The 18,123-nt window shown below is 26.6% G+C and overlaps 1 protein-coding gene across 1 annotated transcript in view; it reads left to right on the top strand.

Moving 5' to 3' along the window:
- LOC142330132 (homeotic protein antennapedia-like) overlaps positions 1-18,123 on the top strand; it is a 485,876-nt gene that overhangs the window by 238,376 nt on the left and 229,377 nt on the right. The window lies entirely within an intron of this gene.

Below are 18,123 nucleotides of genomic sequence, written 5' to 3'. Positions count from 1 at the left end.
ATCTTCTTGGGCACGAAATAAATCATAACTAAGTTCTGTAAAAAGTAGCGACATATACTCTTTTTACTTCTTTTCAGTAGATGTTGCTCTATTTTTGCTTAGTATGGGTACACTGAAATTGCTGCAACGAAAATTTAAAAAAAATATTTACAAGTAAAGCGTAACGGTAAAGTATTGATTTCTGGAAAAAAAATTCTTATCAAATTTCCCATTCATGAAAAATTGTTTAAAATACAAGGAAAAAAAAGACGTAGTTTTTACCTTAAGTTTAATAAAAAATTGTAAAAATAATATTAAAAATAATTTTATGATTTTTTCGTTTTGACTAAATATTTAATAAAGAAGATGGCAAAACAATAGTGAAATTTATATCTTACAAGTTCCAGGAACTTGTAACATATAAAGGTTGAAAAATTATTTTTTGTAGGGCTTCCTCCTTTAAGTTAGGTTGGGGAATATCTAAAGATTTCTTCTATTGCATTGCTCTTTTAGTCAAATAATCTAGTATACTAAAACGTCTTTATGTAAAATCTAGTCTAGTGTATTAAATCTTTACAGTCTCCAAAAAGATTATAAAAATAACCCAAAATATGTAGGCATAAGAATTTTTTTAAAGTTACATGGATTTTCCCCTTATTTATTATTATTTTTGAAGAATAAAACGTCAAATTAAATCTACTGTTTAGGATAATCTTAAAATATTGACGAAAAAATGACGCCATCAAAGCACAAAAAGTAAACAAAAATATGAATTACCTTTTTCAAATTAACCAAATGTATTTGAATTGTGATTAATAACAAATTAAAGGTCAGACATTATTAAGTTATTTATTTTGTAGTAAATGTCATTTTCATTTATTCTTTATTACAATGATTATTGTTTGTTTTACTATTAAAATTATCAATTATTAAAAATATTGAATTTATTTTTTATTTTATGTATACGTAATGAATTTGAATGCGCTGATTTTAACTAGTTTTCTTGCGTTTTAAAAAAAATAAAATAAAAGTTATATATAATCACAAATTTCATATTTATAATATTTTTTGTATAATTAAAATTTACTCATAACAAGGTTTAAATAAAAATAAAAAAAAATTAAAAAAAATTTACTATCGTAATTTGTTGAAAAATAGAATTTTCTATATTTCATTTATACTAATTTTATTTTCGACTAAATATATAAATTTGTTGGTACTTAATTTCTTCCTGTAGATTCCTGGTTCAGTAACCTTGAAATTCGTTTATCTAAATTTTATTCGTTTCTCGTAGGTTAATTAGAAAAATAATAATACTTATATAAACCTCAAACTCGTATATTATAAAAAAATATATAAAAATATATTATACGCGCGCGTATAAAAAATTACAGAGATTACTGAAACGTTATTTTCTGCTTGCCAAGAAACTATTATAATCCTTAAATATTCTATCTAAAAGTAAATATATGAATATAAACGTGCAAGATGTTAGTTTTAGATTTTTGATGCGCATACATATACGAACGCAAACGCAGAGATGAAGAGATAGAGGAGTAGCCGATAAGAGAGAGGATTTTACTAGCGGAAGGAGGGCAAGAGCATTTGAAAGGGTCTTCCAAATATTCGGTTAAAAGAGAAAAGGAGTTTGGAGGGTTGAAGGGATTTTAGGGTTAGGGATATAACGTACAGATGAAGGGCGGGGCAGATGAAGAGAGTGTTGACATTTTGTTGGATCGTATCCACGTCCGTAACCCCTCCTTTAGCTCCCACTCCGATGCTTTTCCTTACTATGAGAAGCAAAGTCAAATTTCTCTTGTGCTCTTTAAAGACAAGTTTAAGATAGATATTACCTCTCTCTCGCCTTTTTTTATCTTATTTCTTATATATATTTTTCTTTTAATCCATTCCCTGTAAACAAAAAAAGTAAAAAAAAATATTTTTTTTTCATTCTGGTATGTAATTTGGTATAATAATTGTCAGTAGAAAAAACATACAAAATAAAAAAAAATATAAGATATTGAAATACTGAGTACCGTTCTGTAGAATTAACCGGGATAGTAATGTAGTGAAAAATAATTATTAAGTTCTGTTTTTTTTTTGTGATTAAAACGGCACAAATTATTAGAATAACAATTTGAGTCGATAAAAGTCATTTTTAAAGTTTTATAAATAATGAACTATTTCCTGTTTCTTTTTTTGTTAGAACGAGCATCTCCCAACGTCGTATAAAATGTATTTTGTTATTTATTTGTCTGCGTTTTCATAAAGTACAAAAAATGACCTTTCAATGAATGATAAACTCAAAAAATAAGTCTTAAAAAATTCTTAAAATGGATCTTATTTTGCGCCCTAAAGTTTGCAATTATTTTACTTAAGTGATTTGCTATCAGCTTTGTTATTGAAAGGAAGAATTAGTTTATTTTTCATTAAACCAATTAAATAAATGTTGTTCAAAAAAACAATGTTGTATTTATTTACCTGCTAAATTAAGTTGGTATTTGTTTTTGTTTTTTTTTTATTTTATAAGAATTCAAGTATTTAAAAACTTATGTTTATAATGTAATTTAGTAACATATCGGAATTGAAAAAATTAGGGGAATTCGTAAGAAAAAATAAGCCGCTTTACAACTATATCTTTTTCTTTCCTTTTTTCTTATTATTCTGTTTAAACACTATAAAGCAAATAATAATAATTATAATATTTATTTTGCCTAAAAGGAATGTCGCAGAGTGTAAGAAAAGTCTGTATTGCTATTTTAATTTAAAGATTCTACATTAATTTTTTTAGATAGATATTCAAATAACTACTTAACAGACTAACGGTAGACTAATACTGAACAACAATTTATGCTTGATGTTTTTATATACGATTTAATTGATGGATTTTAAGGATTTTATGAGTACTTTAAAAAAAAATTAATTAAAATGGTAATTTATTCATTTTTAATAAAATGACAGTATACTCGAGTTTTAATCCTTTTAATGTAAAACTAAAATGCTAATTATAAACTAAAAACAATTAAGAAAATTAATGTATCGAAGAATTTTTTCTTTTATGTACATGCGGTATTTGTTTTGGTTTTTGTTTATTATCAGAAAAACTTAAGAATTTATTCGGGAAAGCTATTTGAATTGTAATATTGTTAACGTCACTTTATGTTATTAATACAATTAATATAATATAAATATATATTATAAAATGAAAAAGTTGACGTAGTCATCCTATATCTAAACCTAGAAATGTAGAAGAAGCAAAATTAAAAGTACATCTATTGACAGAAAACAGCAAAAAAGTAGTTTTAGAAATAGGGTTAGAAATATGCTATGAAAAATCAGAATTTACTCGTATAACCAATAATAAGTACTGTGTGAAGAAATAATCTTTGAAAAGAGACAAAAATACACAATGTAGGCGAATTTAAGCGTCTTGAAGAGATAATAACACAAACTGTTCTTAAAATAAAAAGAAGGAATTAAAAGCAGGATTCGTGAAATGGTGACAGCTTATAAACTGACAGGAGATGTTTAAAAAAGAAATTCTTAAGATATGAAGCTAAACTACGACACTGCAACAAAATAATTTGCCCAGAAGCCTTATATACAAGTGAGAGTTCAGGAAAGTTTAATGCAAGAGATCTTTTAAAAGAAGAACGAAGAATTTTAAGGAAGATTTTCGGACTCAGAAGAACAGAGGAAGATTATAGGATAAAATCTACCGAAGAAATTTAGCAAGAAATAAAAAAATTAAAAACGGAAATGTGAAGAAGAAGAATGAGGTTTTATTGACCATATTTATAGATCGAGTGACAATAGACTTATTAAACAATTGTTTAACTTTTACAAAGATTGAAAATCCAAAATATTGCGGCACCTTTAAAAACTAAACGAAGATTGGAAAAAAAACAACAGATAGAATAATGTTTCACAAAACAGTTGAGGATTTCAACCTAGATGAAATGGAAGAAAACACATCTCCAGAAAATTTACAGAAGGCAAAAAGAAGAACTCTCGGAAAGAATGAAAGAGTACTGGAAACAATGGAAAAAAGAGGAAGAGAAAAACGGAAATGCAACAAGTCGAAAAAGGTCTAATCGAAAGAAGAAGAAAAAGTTATAAAAATATAGGATGATTATCCAGTTAACGAAAAAAATGGCTGACTACCTATTACGTCATAACGTCATGCGCTTACCGGCTGAGTAAACGATTATCAGAAGATTCATAGTGGTTCTTCCATTTTTCTTTTTTTATTTAAATGTATTATCCAGTTTACAATTAGAGATAAAAAATAAAATCTGAAACAAAAAGTGTATTTCTTTAATAAAAATTAAAATACAATGTTATTTGAAATAATTTAATCTAAATTCACATAAAAAATGAAATTAATCTACTTGAAGGTAAATTCAATTTATTAATATTACAAAAATAAAAAATACCATTTTATTGTATTTTATTTCTTACATCAATCTATCTTCAAGAAATAAAATTAAATAGTTTTATGAGTAAAGTACATTTGAAATACTTCATTTTTAATACACAATTTACACGAAGAAATTAGTTAAGACTACAAAAATAAAAAATCTAGACGTTCGTTTCCGCTGTTAAACAATTGTTAATAGTATTATATAAAAGAATCGGTAGAAATAAAAAAAGAACATTGAAAAGTAACTTATTTGCAGCGTTGTTGAATGATTTTCTTTTAGTTTTTAATTTTAGTTTTATTACTTGAGGCAATTATATGCCTATATTTTTGCTTCATTAGTGTTATTTTTCTTTTATCTATATTTATTTTTTGTTATTATTAATTTTATTTATATTTAATAATATTTGTAACTATTGATAATGTTTTTTTAACAATCAATGTACGTTGACATTTTTAAATATTTATTTTTAAAAAAAATTATAAATTCTATAATTTTATAACAACTTTATTTATTTTTTCTTAATTATTTATTCAACTAATTATTTAATAGAGAAATTGTTCTAGTTAAATAAAGCATAATTATAACTTTAAAAAAAAACAGACATTAAAAAATTAAAAATTGATTGTAACCTACACCATATAAATTAAATAATGAAAGTAATTATTTTTTGATTAACTATTATTAATTAATTAATTGACATTACTTATTATTGATCTAATATTTACAAGATATTTATTTTCTTATTTAGTTTAATATTTTTTTACTTCTAAATAACAGAAATTTAATTCCCAAAGTCCCAAAGTAAACGGTAATTAACGCTTAAATAATAACCTTTGTAATACTTACCGTGAAGTATCGCTTAATAGATTTTCCGTGTAGTTTTAGGTTCAGTCCCTTGTGTCTATAATTTTAAATTATTATTATTATTATTATTATTATTATTATTATTATTATTATTATTATTGTTGATATTATAGATTCTTTTCTTTTAAAAATAATTAGATATTAAAAATCTTGAAAATATCTTACCTGTACGTTTTACATTTTAAATACTTTACATTCATTTTTTGTGCACATCTTTGACTTTTATTTAAATCTTCCATCATTAGATAAACAATTTTAGTCATATGTTGTAATAATTGATAAATAACCAATATTACTTCTAATTGTGTTTATTGTCCAAAGAAAAAGAAATCGATTAATTAAAATAAACATATATAAGGTGAAGCGTAAATTAATAATAATTTATAAAATTAATTGCTTTGTGGTGAGAGAGTTAGCTACGGATCGGTTGACTGTAGTTTTAGTGTTAATTTATAATTATTGATTACAATGAAATGTGATCTGAAAGCTCGAGTTCTGGGCTTGATAAGTGTAAATCTCAAGCGTGCTTGGACGCGAATATTAAAAATAGTATTTCCACACTAACCTATTCGCGATATTATAACAAGCTGACCGAGCTGATTATTATTAACAATTATATCGGTTGTAACATGTCCTCTGATTACAGAAGAGTAGATTCGGTTATGGAAACCAATGTATCGATTATAGATAATGTGCCTGAAAAATCGACCATGGAAATCAATGTAACGACAACCATCAGTGCACCTGCAAAGTCGAAAACTGAAATAAAAGTATCGAGTAATGAAACTGTACCCGTAAAAATGGCAAGGAAAACACACAGTTACGCAACTACTGCCAAAAATTTAACTTATCCAAGAACAGAACAAACTGTCGTAGTGGACGCAATTGAAGATGCGTCCACTACTTACCCACATTCCTTACCTATAAGTAATTAAATTGTCCTGTTGGAAAATTGGTTACGCCTATTGTATTTGCATCGAAAATTTCTACGAACAGTGTGAATTTATCTTTTACACAGCGACCTTGTAAAGTCGCTTACTGACAAAAATTCTACGATTATTATAGGAAACCCCCTTTCAGAAATACGATCTCTACTTACTAAATATAAAAAAAAATTTTCTTTTTAACTGTAAGCCCAGTTATTCATAAGAAGTAATTTAAGATAAATCAAGGCGGTTAAATATTCGTCTTGGTTCAGCAATACGTTTTTAAGTGTTATTGTCACGGAACCGGGTTTTACTTCCGACGCCAGTGCATGTACATTCTGATGATGTAGCAAAAATACCGGGAGCAATGAATTTTACTTATGATGAGTCTCCCTATTGAATTTATCAGTTTGCTGATGCCGTTTATTGCTTTTTGTGCAAGGAACTAGTAGCAAAAAATTGTAAGTCAGCTTTTCCTAACCTCAATCGACCTTCAAACACGATTGTCAAAGGACAAAAAAATCTACTATCTACACGAGCTCAGGTTCTGACGACTATTAAGAAAATTACAAAAATACCGCAGAAACAACTAACTCTTTTGAGACAAAGACCTCTTGCTAAAATATGATCCAAAAAACAAAAACATTCTAATGACAAATTGCATACAGGTTTAGAAACTCTGAAAGATAACTTAAAGGCCTACAACAACCCTTAAATTTTGAACTACACGGATTTTAAAAGTTTTTTGGAACTCTGTAAGGGTAATTTCAATATACTCGAACGTTTATTGCAATATATATCTAATGCAACAGAACTTGTACACCTGCTTAGAGAAACATATTCAAAACTCTTGGAACGAAACATAAAAAATAGGTTTACATGTGTAATTAACAAACTGGCAAGGCTTGTTTTAATTGAAGCAACGATTGAATCGACGGAAATCACGAGCTTATTCGGCGAAGAATGTGATGAAAGAAGCACCGAGACTTCTCACAACGAAAATATCAAAATTTTTACATGCCTAAACATAAAGTCGGATAAAATTAAAATATAAGTACAATCAATAAAGTTAGCAGTTTAATTTTCCAGTGAAATAACAACTGATTTTATTCGCAAAACGAAACCGTATACTTTTTAATTAATAAACTGGATACTGCTCTAATTTATCTGTTGCAAACGAATTTTAAGGAAAATTATAGCGCTGTATTAAAAAAAATTTAACGTTGTTTTAAAAAAGTAGTTAAAAGCTGCCCTAGCCAGTGGTGAAGTAGTGACTTATACTAACAATAAACTAAATTATACAAAACTTTATTTGAATACTACTTTTGAGGCTGTGGCTTTAACTTTAACAAAAAATTAATTTTTTGAAAATTGACGGTTTGTAATTTACCTTCCTCAGGAAGTTACATATGAGGAAATAATTAATATTGTTAGACAACTCCCAAAACCTTTGCTTATAGTGGGATATCTCAAATCTCAATGCTCGTACATTCAGTTGGGGTTTCAATAAAGGGATACTGGAAAAAAATTGTACAGACTACTGAATATCCAGAACTTATTTTTTTTAAACCGAATCAAATATACACGCTCTAATAAATTATACAAGGATTTTTTAGTGCCATCGATCTCGCAATATACCTCAGCAGATCACTTTTTTCGATTGGGAAATGTTACAATAACTCTATGGTAGTGTCATTTTCCCATTAAAATAATAGTTAATATTACAAAGGAACTAATCATTTTGATATTATCAAACCAGGTGGTTATTGCAATATTCCGATCGGGATAAATAAAGAGAAATTATTTGTGATGTAATTAACAAGTTAATTACAAAAGTAATGGAAAACCAATAAATGAAAGAGTTATAAAGTTCACATGTCTTGTAGCAAATACTGCAGAAAATAGTATACTTAATAATCCAGGTTTAATTCTAAAAAGCGTGTTCCACTGACGCCTGTAACAAAACTAATAGATTCATTGTTAATCTTAAGACAAATTTTTTGCCAATTGATAATGATCGTGTACTGCACGACTCTTATGAAATGGCAAATATAATGGGAAATAATTTTTCTAACTCAAGTGATTTGAACTATAATGACAGCTTTCATAAAAAAAAAAACAATTACTTTTTAATTTAATAATTATTTGATATAAAACTAGTTCAGTAACTAATAAATTTGTGTCGCTAAAATTTAGTCATTTCATTAGTAACTGAGATTATAAACATATATTTCTATAATTTTATAATTGTTTTAAATTAATTTTTTTTTGGTATATGAAAACTCGTTCTAACGAAATCTGAGAGTTCTGTGAAAATATTAAGTTTGGAGGAAAAAACAGAAGCTTAAAAATCATAATTGCAAAAAATAAAATGAATAAATTAAATTTTTCTGTTGGATGTAATTTTGTAAACTTTTATTAACACATAATTGTATAAATTAGTAGAATTCAATCTATATTAGCATTTTTAGTCGAGTTAATTTACCGTCAAGTTATTTATATTAAGTAATATGAAACACAATTAAAAACCGGATGAAGATTTTTAATGAACATAATTTTCTCAGTCTCATTTTGTAATCTGGAATTAGGAACGGTATCCTACTTAAAATCTAGTCAAACCGCCTTCTGAGAAAATCCAGAACTACATTTTAAAAATAGCCGTGGACTATATCTAAAAGGTATAGTTCATAGACTGTATACTACTATTTTACAGATTTTACATTTTAAAACTTAAATCTTTTAGCGAAATATAAAGTTTAAATAGCCAACCTCCATGGCCGAGTAGGTCGCGTCTCGCCATTTCGTGTGGAGTTCTCGGTTCCGAATTTCGGTCAGGCATGACCGGGATACTCTACTAATTTCCACCGGACTAACGACCGTAGCTGTTGATACTCGCTGTGTCATAACAAAAATAAAATAATGGTGTAAAATAAATTCTCTAAAAAATAAATAATAATTTAATAAACTTATTCAATTTTTAACGTACTTCAAAGTAATTGAAAAATAAATTTTCTTTGTGTGCTTACTGATATTAAATTAATATTTAAATCGGCAATCGTCCAAACAAAACGACGAAGAGAATTCTAAATAAGGATTTAAAAATAATAATCTATTGGTGTATTTTTTAATAAAAAAAAAACAAATTAAAAAAAAACAAAACTGATAGACTGTTTTAATTACTAAGCAATATAATAGTCTGTGAAAAAAGTACATATTTACATATTTTAATTGACTAAAATTTTAATACGTAATTATTAACTTTTAATGATGAGTTCTGAAGTAGTAAATTAAATTAATTGCTTAATTTAAGAAATGCATGTAAGTATAATTAAATAAACTATTTTTATTATAATACATTATCATAATGATACTCCTTAGTTAACGAATGAATATTAATACTGAAATATATTACAAACTGTTAACATTTAATGAATTAGACGTTGCTTATATTTTATCTCAGGACTTAACTGACCTATTTTGTTAGCATGCTATTATTATTATGATTACTACTATTAATTTAATAATTCTTCATAATTTTAATATAACAAAACAGTTTAATAGGCCTTAATGTGAAATTTATTAATAGATAATAACTTAGGAGTATATAGAATATTTTTTTAGCTCAACCATATTAAGCTTTTTGAAATTATTTTTGATTTATAGTCGGGCATTGAATATTAATTATGTCATTAGAACCATTCTCTGCATAATCTTTTCTCTTAAAATTATTTTCTTCGTTCTAAAAAAAGTGCATAAATACAAATGTATATGCATTTCTATTATATTTACATATATTTTTAATTATACAAAAAATATATTCCCTAAATCCTGATGAGTAATTCAACTAAACGTAATTGATCCGATAAATCAAATTTTATTTAAAAAAAAAAAAATGTAAAATTCATCCAGTTATTTCAGTTTAAATTAATTTTACTGATACAATGATTACTTATACTTACCGTATAACTTCAGAGATGTATTTGTAGGAAAACTTTAACAACTGCAGCTGAAAAAACAAGTGTAGCATCTACTTCTTATCAGTGAAACAAACACAAACAGAGCTTACATTCCTGAGATATTATGAAATAATCTTTTATCAATTATTAAATTCGATAATAATACTGTTAAGTTTTAATTTTATTCATTCATTTTATATACACATTCGCATAAAATTTTAGATTATGAAAATATATATAAATATTAATAAACAATAGTTGTGAAATGTTAATATAAACAAGGTGGTTTTTTTTTAATTACAGAAAAATTAAAATAATATTGAAAATAAATACTTTGTGCAAAATGATATGTATTATCAGTCAGAGCATGTAGGCATGAATTATTGAACCACGTAACAGAATGAGTTCATTAACGGACTCGGGCTGTTATTTTTACACTTAGTACTTTTCATCTGTAGGTAAACATTGATAAGAGTTTAACAAGCAAATTATTTACTAATTGTAAATAATTATACTGATAACAATTATATGAATATATATGTATTAGCTATATTAATGGGGAAAGTAGGGTATTTGTCAAAAACGTGGAGAATCGGTTTTTTTTTTGCAAATCTTTACGTTTTATTGTCCGAATAATTCATCTAGTATAAAAAACATATGTATGTATCCATAAAAATACGTGTGTGCTTCCCACTTCGTTTGGTACCTCAAGATTGACCCAACCGATTTTCTTTAAATTTGGCTGAAATATTTGTATATATTAATCATATTATCGTTTTTCAAAATTCGTTAAGGGGATGGGAGATATCGCGAAAAAACCAGTTTCAATTTCTTCAGAGAAATTTTAAATAAAACTTTATTAAAACAAATTTGTTACCTAAAATGCATTTATAAATAGTTAAAAAAAAAAATTGAAAAAATCAACCCTTACCTCTTAAAATCAAAATATATGTTTTTTTGTTCTTTTGCACTATCTACTTTCGATTTAAATGTTTTTCAAAAGTATTTTGAAGGTTCATAGTTCATACATAGAGCTATCAAGGAGTGTCTGAAAGTTTTTTAAATTATAAAAAGCAGAAAGGTTTTTTAAAAGAATTTTTTTTTTTTAGCCTTTATTGAACGGGTTGTTAGTAGATTTAGAGAAAATTTTCTTTAAGAAATATTGTTAAGCTTAACTTATATAAGAAAATGAGAAAAATGTTTCTAAAAATTTATTTCTCACCTGTAAGATTATATATATATATTACATGTATAAAATAACATTAAAACAAAAGCAGTTTTGAAACGTAAAAAGAATTATATACATTAACTTAGAAGTTAAATTTCATTTCAGAATTCGCGTAATTTTTAAAATATACAAATCTTGTTAAACTTACCTTAGTTAGCAGTGGAATTATAATACCGATTGCTATTGCGGTGGCTCAACTGATATCAGAGGTAGTAAATGCTGGTGGATGTCTGTTTTTTTTTTTTTTTTGCTGTAACGATGTTTAAACTACAAAAATTTTCATCCTTTTCCTAATTTACTCGAAGATGCGTTTGTTTTATCCCAAAACAATTAAACTTAACACGTAACACTGACTGGTTTTTTTTTTTATAACGATTGTAATTTTTTACAACGATATTGTAAATGACTGTCTTGTTAGCTATATACACCTATATACAATAATATTAATTTTACGTTTAAGTCTTAAAGCTACTATCTTTTACGTTGTATTCCTTATGCGTTTTATAAAAATAAACTTTACTATTGGTTAAAAGGAATATTCTGTTTAGCCTATCAGGATGAAGAGGTGCAACACTGTTGTTGATCCTATACAATAGGACTTGCATTAGCCCTATTCGAATACATCACCCGTCCTTTTTCTTTAACAATAGAACTAGTTTAGTATTATTTATAATGAGAACTATTCTGTTGTCCCTTCCTTTCGTAATTTTTTTTTTCAAATGTCATTTTATACATCCCTGTCATTTTATATATAGTAGATCTAGAGGTAAAAGAGAAATTCATCCATTCCAGTGTTTTTTGTTGTTTTATTCTCCGTATTCATACCTGTACAAAACTAATATTAGCAATTTCTTACATATAATTAATGCATAAAATTTTTAATTTGGTATTAAATTAGTTTTTCAAAATAAATTATTTTTTTTTAAAGCTTAAAATTATTAGGTTTATGTATGAACCTCTTGTTACTTACGGTTGTATATCTAACTGAACAACCTACCTTTATCAAAACATGTTAAAATGTTATAATAATTCTTTAACGTTTATCTCTTTCGTTTACCATTCGAAAAATCTTTACCCAGAATATGTCTTGGTGCTATTTATACTTTATGTATCATATTGTAGTAAAATTACTCATTTAATGCATTAATTTCAAGTGACTATAGCCCTTTACACTTATGCTTGCGATTTATATAAACAAACCGCAGCAGTACAAGGATCGATTAAAACATTTATTCCTACTGTGGTAGACCGATATCTAAAAGTATCATTTGTTTTCCTATATAATCATTTATCAATAGCAGTAAGAAAAATAAAAATTAATTACTAATAAATAAATAAATTTTATTATTTAAAAAAAAAAGTATTATATTAATAAAATTAAGTAATACCAAAAAATTGAAAACCCAAAATTAGTTACAATTTTTATAGATTTTAAGAAAGCCTACGAATCCATCCACAGGGAATCTCTACTTAAAATCCTGAAGAATTTAAAATAGAGCCCACTACAATAAACATTAAAAACTAAACATTTACAAATACAAAATTAAAAGTTAATTTCGTAGAAGAACTTTCAGAACCGTTCGAAATTAAAACTGGAATAAGGCAAGGAGGTATTTATGCCCTTATAAGAGAATGGAAGAAAGAAATTTAAACGATAAATCTACAAGAAAACATAAAAAATATGCAGTAAAACTAAATTCATAAATACAAACATTCTGGCCCTCGCAGACGATTTTGCAATTTTCGCAAGAGATATGGATAAGGTTAAAATCAAAATTCAAATACTGTGCAAGCAGAATTGGTCTTCAAACTTCTTGTGAAAAACCTAACCGGTTTTCCGATGATAAAGAGAACAGAATTCAAACCCTTAAAATTTCCGACAACAAAGAAATAAAGTTCAAAAATTTAAATATTTGGAGAAATCGTATTACACCGAATATAATCTAAAAAAATGGGATGAAGAATGGAGTACGGAAAATTGAAACGTCTCATGAAGAAAATATACAATAAAAAATTCCTGTCGTATAACTACAAATTGAGACGCTATAAAACTGTAGTCCTATTGGAAGCACTGTTTGGGGCAGAATCTCTGCAGGTTTTTTTTTTGAACATGATATAGGAAGAGTAGAAACTAAAAATTTATGGATCAAAATACGAAAATGAAATTTATAAATTGAAAAATGAAAACGAAATTTACAAACAAACAGAAAAAGTAAAGGATTTATTCCGGAAAAGATTACTATTTTATGGACGTTTAAGCAGAATGAAGAACCAAAGATTGACTAAACAAATATTTAATTTCTACATAAATAAAGACCAACCGATTTAAACAAATAGAAACAGATCTAAAAACATTAATCATTTCTAACGACCTTTGTAAAGGCAGAGATAAATTTAGAAAAGTGATTCGAGAATCTATTTTTCTAAAGAGGAAGAAAAAGAAGGATATAAACCTGAATAGTTGGACGGAAGAAAGGGGACAACAGAGCAAAAAAATCAAAACTATGTTAACGTGATCCGTAGTGGTCAGAACAAAAAGAAAAAAACAAATTAGTGTACAATAAATTGTTTATTTGTATCGATTCCAAACATTACTGAAATTAACTTTTAAACATAAATTCATAGCATAGGCTACTGTAAAGAAGATGTAATGATTCAAATATTGCATAACGAAAAAACGATTATTACAATTTAAATTATTAATTTTAATTTAAGCTCTTGATATTGTTATGAGGTTTAACATTTATTTAGATATTGAATTTAAATTTAACGTTGAAAGCACTGAAATTAAATCGTTTTAACAATTTTTACTACATTTTCAAGTAGTTTGCATACTATAAAACGTTTTTATCGATTTATGAGAATAATATGCCATAACTATGTAATATTTTTAAATCGTGAGTAATTACGCTTTTAAAATATCATTATAGAAAAAAGTATTACATACCGGTTAATAAAATTTTTATTAAAAGCTTTAGATAAAGTTGTTAAATAGAAATTAAAATTAAAGAAATCATTTTTATTAATCTTGAAGAACACGCTTTTAAATAATTTACACCTACTTTTTGAACCGTTTTACCTTATCTTGTTCTATTAGTAAAAGATAAGACATTAAAAATGTACTAATACATTTTGATGATTTGTTTTACGTATATGTATTATAGCCAAGAGAAATTATATATCGGTAAATCATACGTATCATAAATCATATGTTTGATGGAAAATGTATACGATAAATTATTTTTCCCGGAAAGGAGTGCAGTAATTTATCGCTTTACTATTTAATTGTTTGTAAAGTATTTAATGCGGTCATAATACATGTACAACATCTAAGATACAAATAACGCTAATCGAGGTTACTTTAACACAGAGAATGATGGTCCATTTCTTGGCCTGTCCCTGTGGCAAACAGAATGAAATTATCGATAGTAACATTAAATAAATATCACATGCGTTTTACTGAACTTCGTAAGGTAAAACCGTTTCACTCCACTTTGTTTTCAGTAATTTAGGCAATAAACTGTTGTTGATCTTGAAAATAGCTATGAAATTTTCAAGATCGTACATATTATCTGTGAATATTAGATTCAAAAGTATATATAGAATCCGTAAAAACCCGTACGTACAATAAAAGAGAATGAAGTACGATTATCCATCTCTTATACATATAACGAGTTCATTTATAGTTGTTAAAATTTGAAATTTCATCGTCTGGTAGCAAGTTGTAATAGATTTTAATCGAATTTGAAGCCGTTACTTTCAGTCTAATTTCCAAGGAAATATAAAACTAATTAGTAACAATGTACATTGTTCTTAATAAAATAATATTTTTATTGTAAAAAAGAAACAATAAATAAAAAAAAATAAAAAAATAAGTATAACGAACAGAATACATTTAAGCATTTACATAATATATTATTCGCCGGCACCCCTATGCATTTATTATATAAGCTCTGATACAGCTGAGTTTGAAAAAGAGGCTTTTCAAATGGATTTGTTTGGGATTTCAATTCCTATTTCAGATCCAATAAGGTAGGTAACGAACTTCAGTTGTATAAAATTTTAATCGACTGGGAGATTCACACTGAAAGGTACAAAACAAAATAAAAAATACGCTGCACACACGTTTGAACACGAACACACACTATTACTAGTGCAGACTTAAGTAAAATCCTTTTTTTTTTACTTTCTCGGCCATAATAGTTCATAATATTAATAAGGAAAAATAATTGTAGTTATTTTTTTAATGAATCAAAATTTTTCAATCTCACTAAGAGAGGACGACGCATCTCGCAAAATTGAATAAAATGTAACACTAAAATCATCTGCGATTTTAATTTTAAACAGATTAAGAATATATAACGAGTGACAACATATCTGTGTGTAGAATAATTCCATCATATATATATATATATATATATATATATATATATATATATATATATATATATATATATATATATATAATGAAAGTTAATTCTAAAAGTTAATAAAATAAATAAAAAATTAAACCTTTTTTAAAACGTGAATTTTTCAAAGAAATAAATGAAGAAAGAAAATAAAAGAAAAAACAGTTCGTACTAAAAAGTAAAAAATAATATTGTTTTTAAAAGAAATTTTTAAGAAAATGTTCTATATATACATGACTAAAAAGAAAAGCGTATGGACAAACGCTTTATAATTAGAAAATGCTTTATTTTTAGTCACGCATCATAGAAAATCTTTTTGCAAATAACTTTTTTGAAAACAAAATTACTTTTTACTTTTTAGTACGAATTGTTTTTCGTTTTGTTTGTGTTATTTCTTTAAAGAAAATCACTTTTAAAAAAAATTATTTTTACTTTTTAGTGATAATCGAATGAGATTATCAAACTACGTTAGTTTTATTTAAATAATAACTATCGTATCTGTGTATGTTTTATATACATATATATGTATGGGATATTAAATAACAGTAAGGTATATTTATAAAACATTGAACAAATTTTTATTATACAGAGTGTATCATGAAGTTCTTCCGGAACTTTCATATTTACTCTGGTATTGAAAATAATGGAAAAAAATCATATAAACATGTCCTAAAATGCTTCGTTTCTGAGATACGGCTAGTGAAAGATTTCGCTTGGATTTCAGCCGCTAAGGTGAAATGAGGGCTACTGAAATTTTTAGGTCGTTAATTAAGGAACAAGACTAGTGATATCTCATGGTTTTTGATTTTAAAAATCGATAAAATTAGATCCCAGAATCTACAGTAGTTGTTCAGAGATCTGATGAGAAAAAAAATAAATGGGGGTAAAAACTCTAATTTTTTTATGTTTGACGTACAATAACTATGTTAAATGGGTGACAACCACGTAAAACTATTAAAAAAAAACTTGCAGAGAATTTAATTCTGAACAAAATTGTGTTAGATAAGTTGAATAAAAGAAAAGTTAGAAAAATTCGAATTTGATTTATAAACAGTACATTATTACAATTGTCAGAAAGGTATTTAATGTAAACAAAAACCAAATTTTTTTGGTGGTATGAAAGATTTGTAAAAACAGAACTCATTGTTAAAAATTTCTGTTAAAAAATGTAGAAGAACGGAAAATTACACAACAGTTGTAAAATAAAAATTACTTAGGTAATATTTTTTTTATTAATGATAAAATACAACATATTATTTGAAAAATTATTATTTCAAATTTGACAATAAAATAAACACGATCAATGTGCCTACTGTATTATTGTTTAAATAATTCTGTAACCTACATTAATTATATCGGGTACCGTGAATTGTGCTATCGTTAGCGAAAGTTTTCTGTGAATTTTAGTTTGAACGTGATCGGTTTGCCATTGAAGTATCACCATACTTATTTACAACAGACGAGTACACTGACTTAGTATTCATTTTGGTTGTGTGTTATGGTAATGCTACAGCTGCTGCAGTAGAATATGAAACACGTTTTCCGAATCTCAGGATTCCAGATTCCAAAACATTTAGCGCGACTTCTCGCAATCTTCGGGAAAAAGATTCATTATCTAGTATTCGTACCAGCTACGAATGATCTGTCCAAGACACTGTTACTGATGAAATTATCATCGATGCAGTTCAGGCGTCAGTATACGACATATTTTTAAGAGGATCAGTGTTTCGCATTCTATGGTTTGGAGGACACTTAACAAAACAAATTTTATCTTTATCATAAATAGCCAGTTCAACCCAGGAGACTGTCCGCTTCGCTTGAAATTCTTGTTTACCGACGAAGAAAATTTCACTCTAGATGGCTTCAACAACTTAACGCAATGAGTATAAATGGGCAGAAGTAAATCCTAATGAAACTGTGGAAGGCAGTTTTCAACAGCGATTTAGCGTCAGTGTATGGTGCGGCATACATCACATTCAGCTAGTTGGACCGTTCATATTAACTATCCGCTTAAACTGTGGGTATTTTCACTTTCTTCAAGAAGAATGGCATCAATTATTTGAAGATGTTCCTCTGGCACGAAGACGCAAATTATAATTCCAGCACGATGACGTGCCTCCCCGCTTCTCTTCTGCCATTTCCCCTCACTTAAATTATCATTTCCCTGAAAAATGCATCGGTCGTGGAGGTCCATCTTCCTGGCCACCATTATCGCCTTTAGATTTTTGTGTCTGGCGATGGATAAAAATATTTTATAGAAAACAAAAATACATTCTCATGAGGAATTAATGTCCGCATTATGGATGCGACTCAACAACTGAAGAACAGCCCTGAAAA

This window comes from Lycorma delicatula, chromosome 9 (assembly GCF_047948215.1).
Source record: "Lycorma delicatula isolate Av1 chromosome 9, ASM4794821v1, whole genome shotgun sequence".
Classification (NCBI taxonomy): Eukaryota; Metazoa; Arthropoda; class Insecta; order Hemiptera; family Fulgoridae; genus Lycorma; species Lycorma delicatula.
Note: the sequence above shows the minus strand (reverse complement) of the source record. Positions and strands in the feature narration are given on the sequence as shown.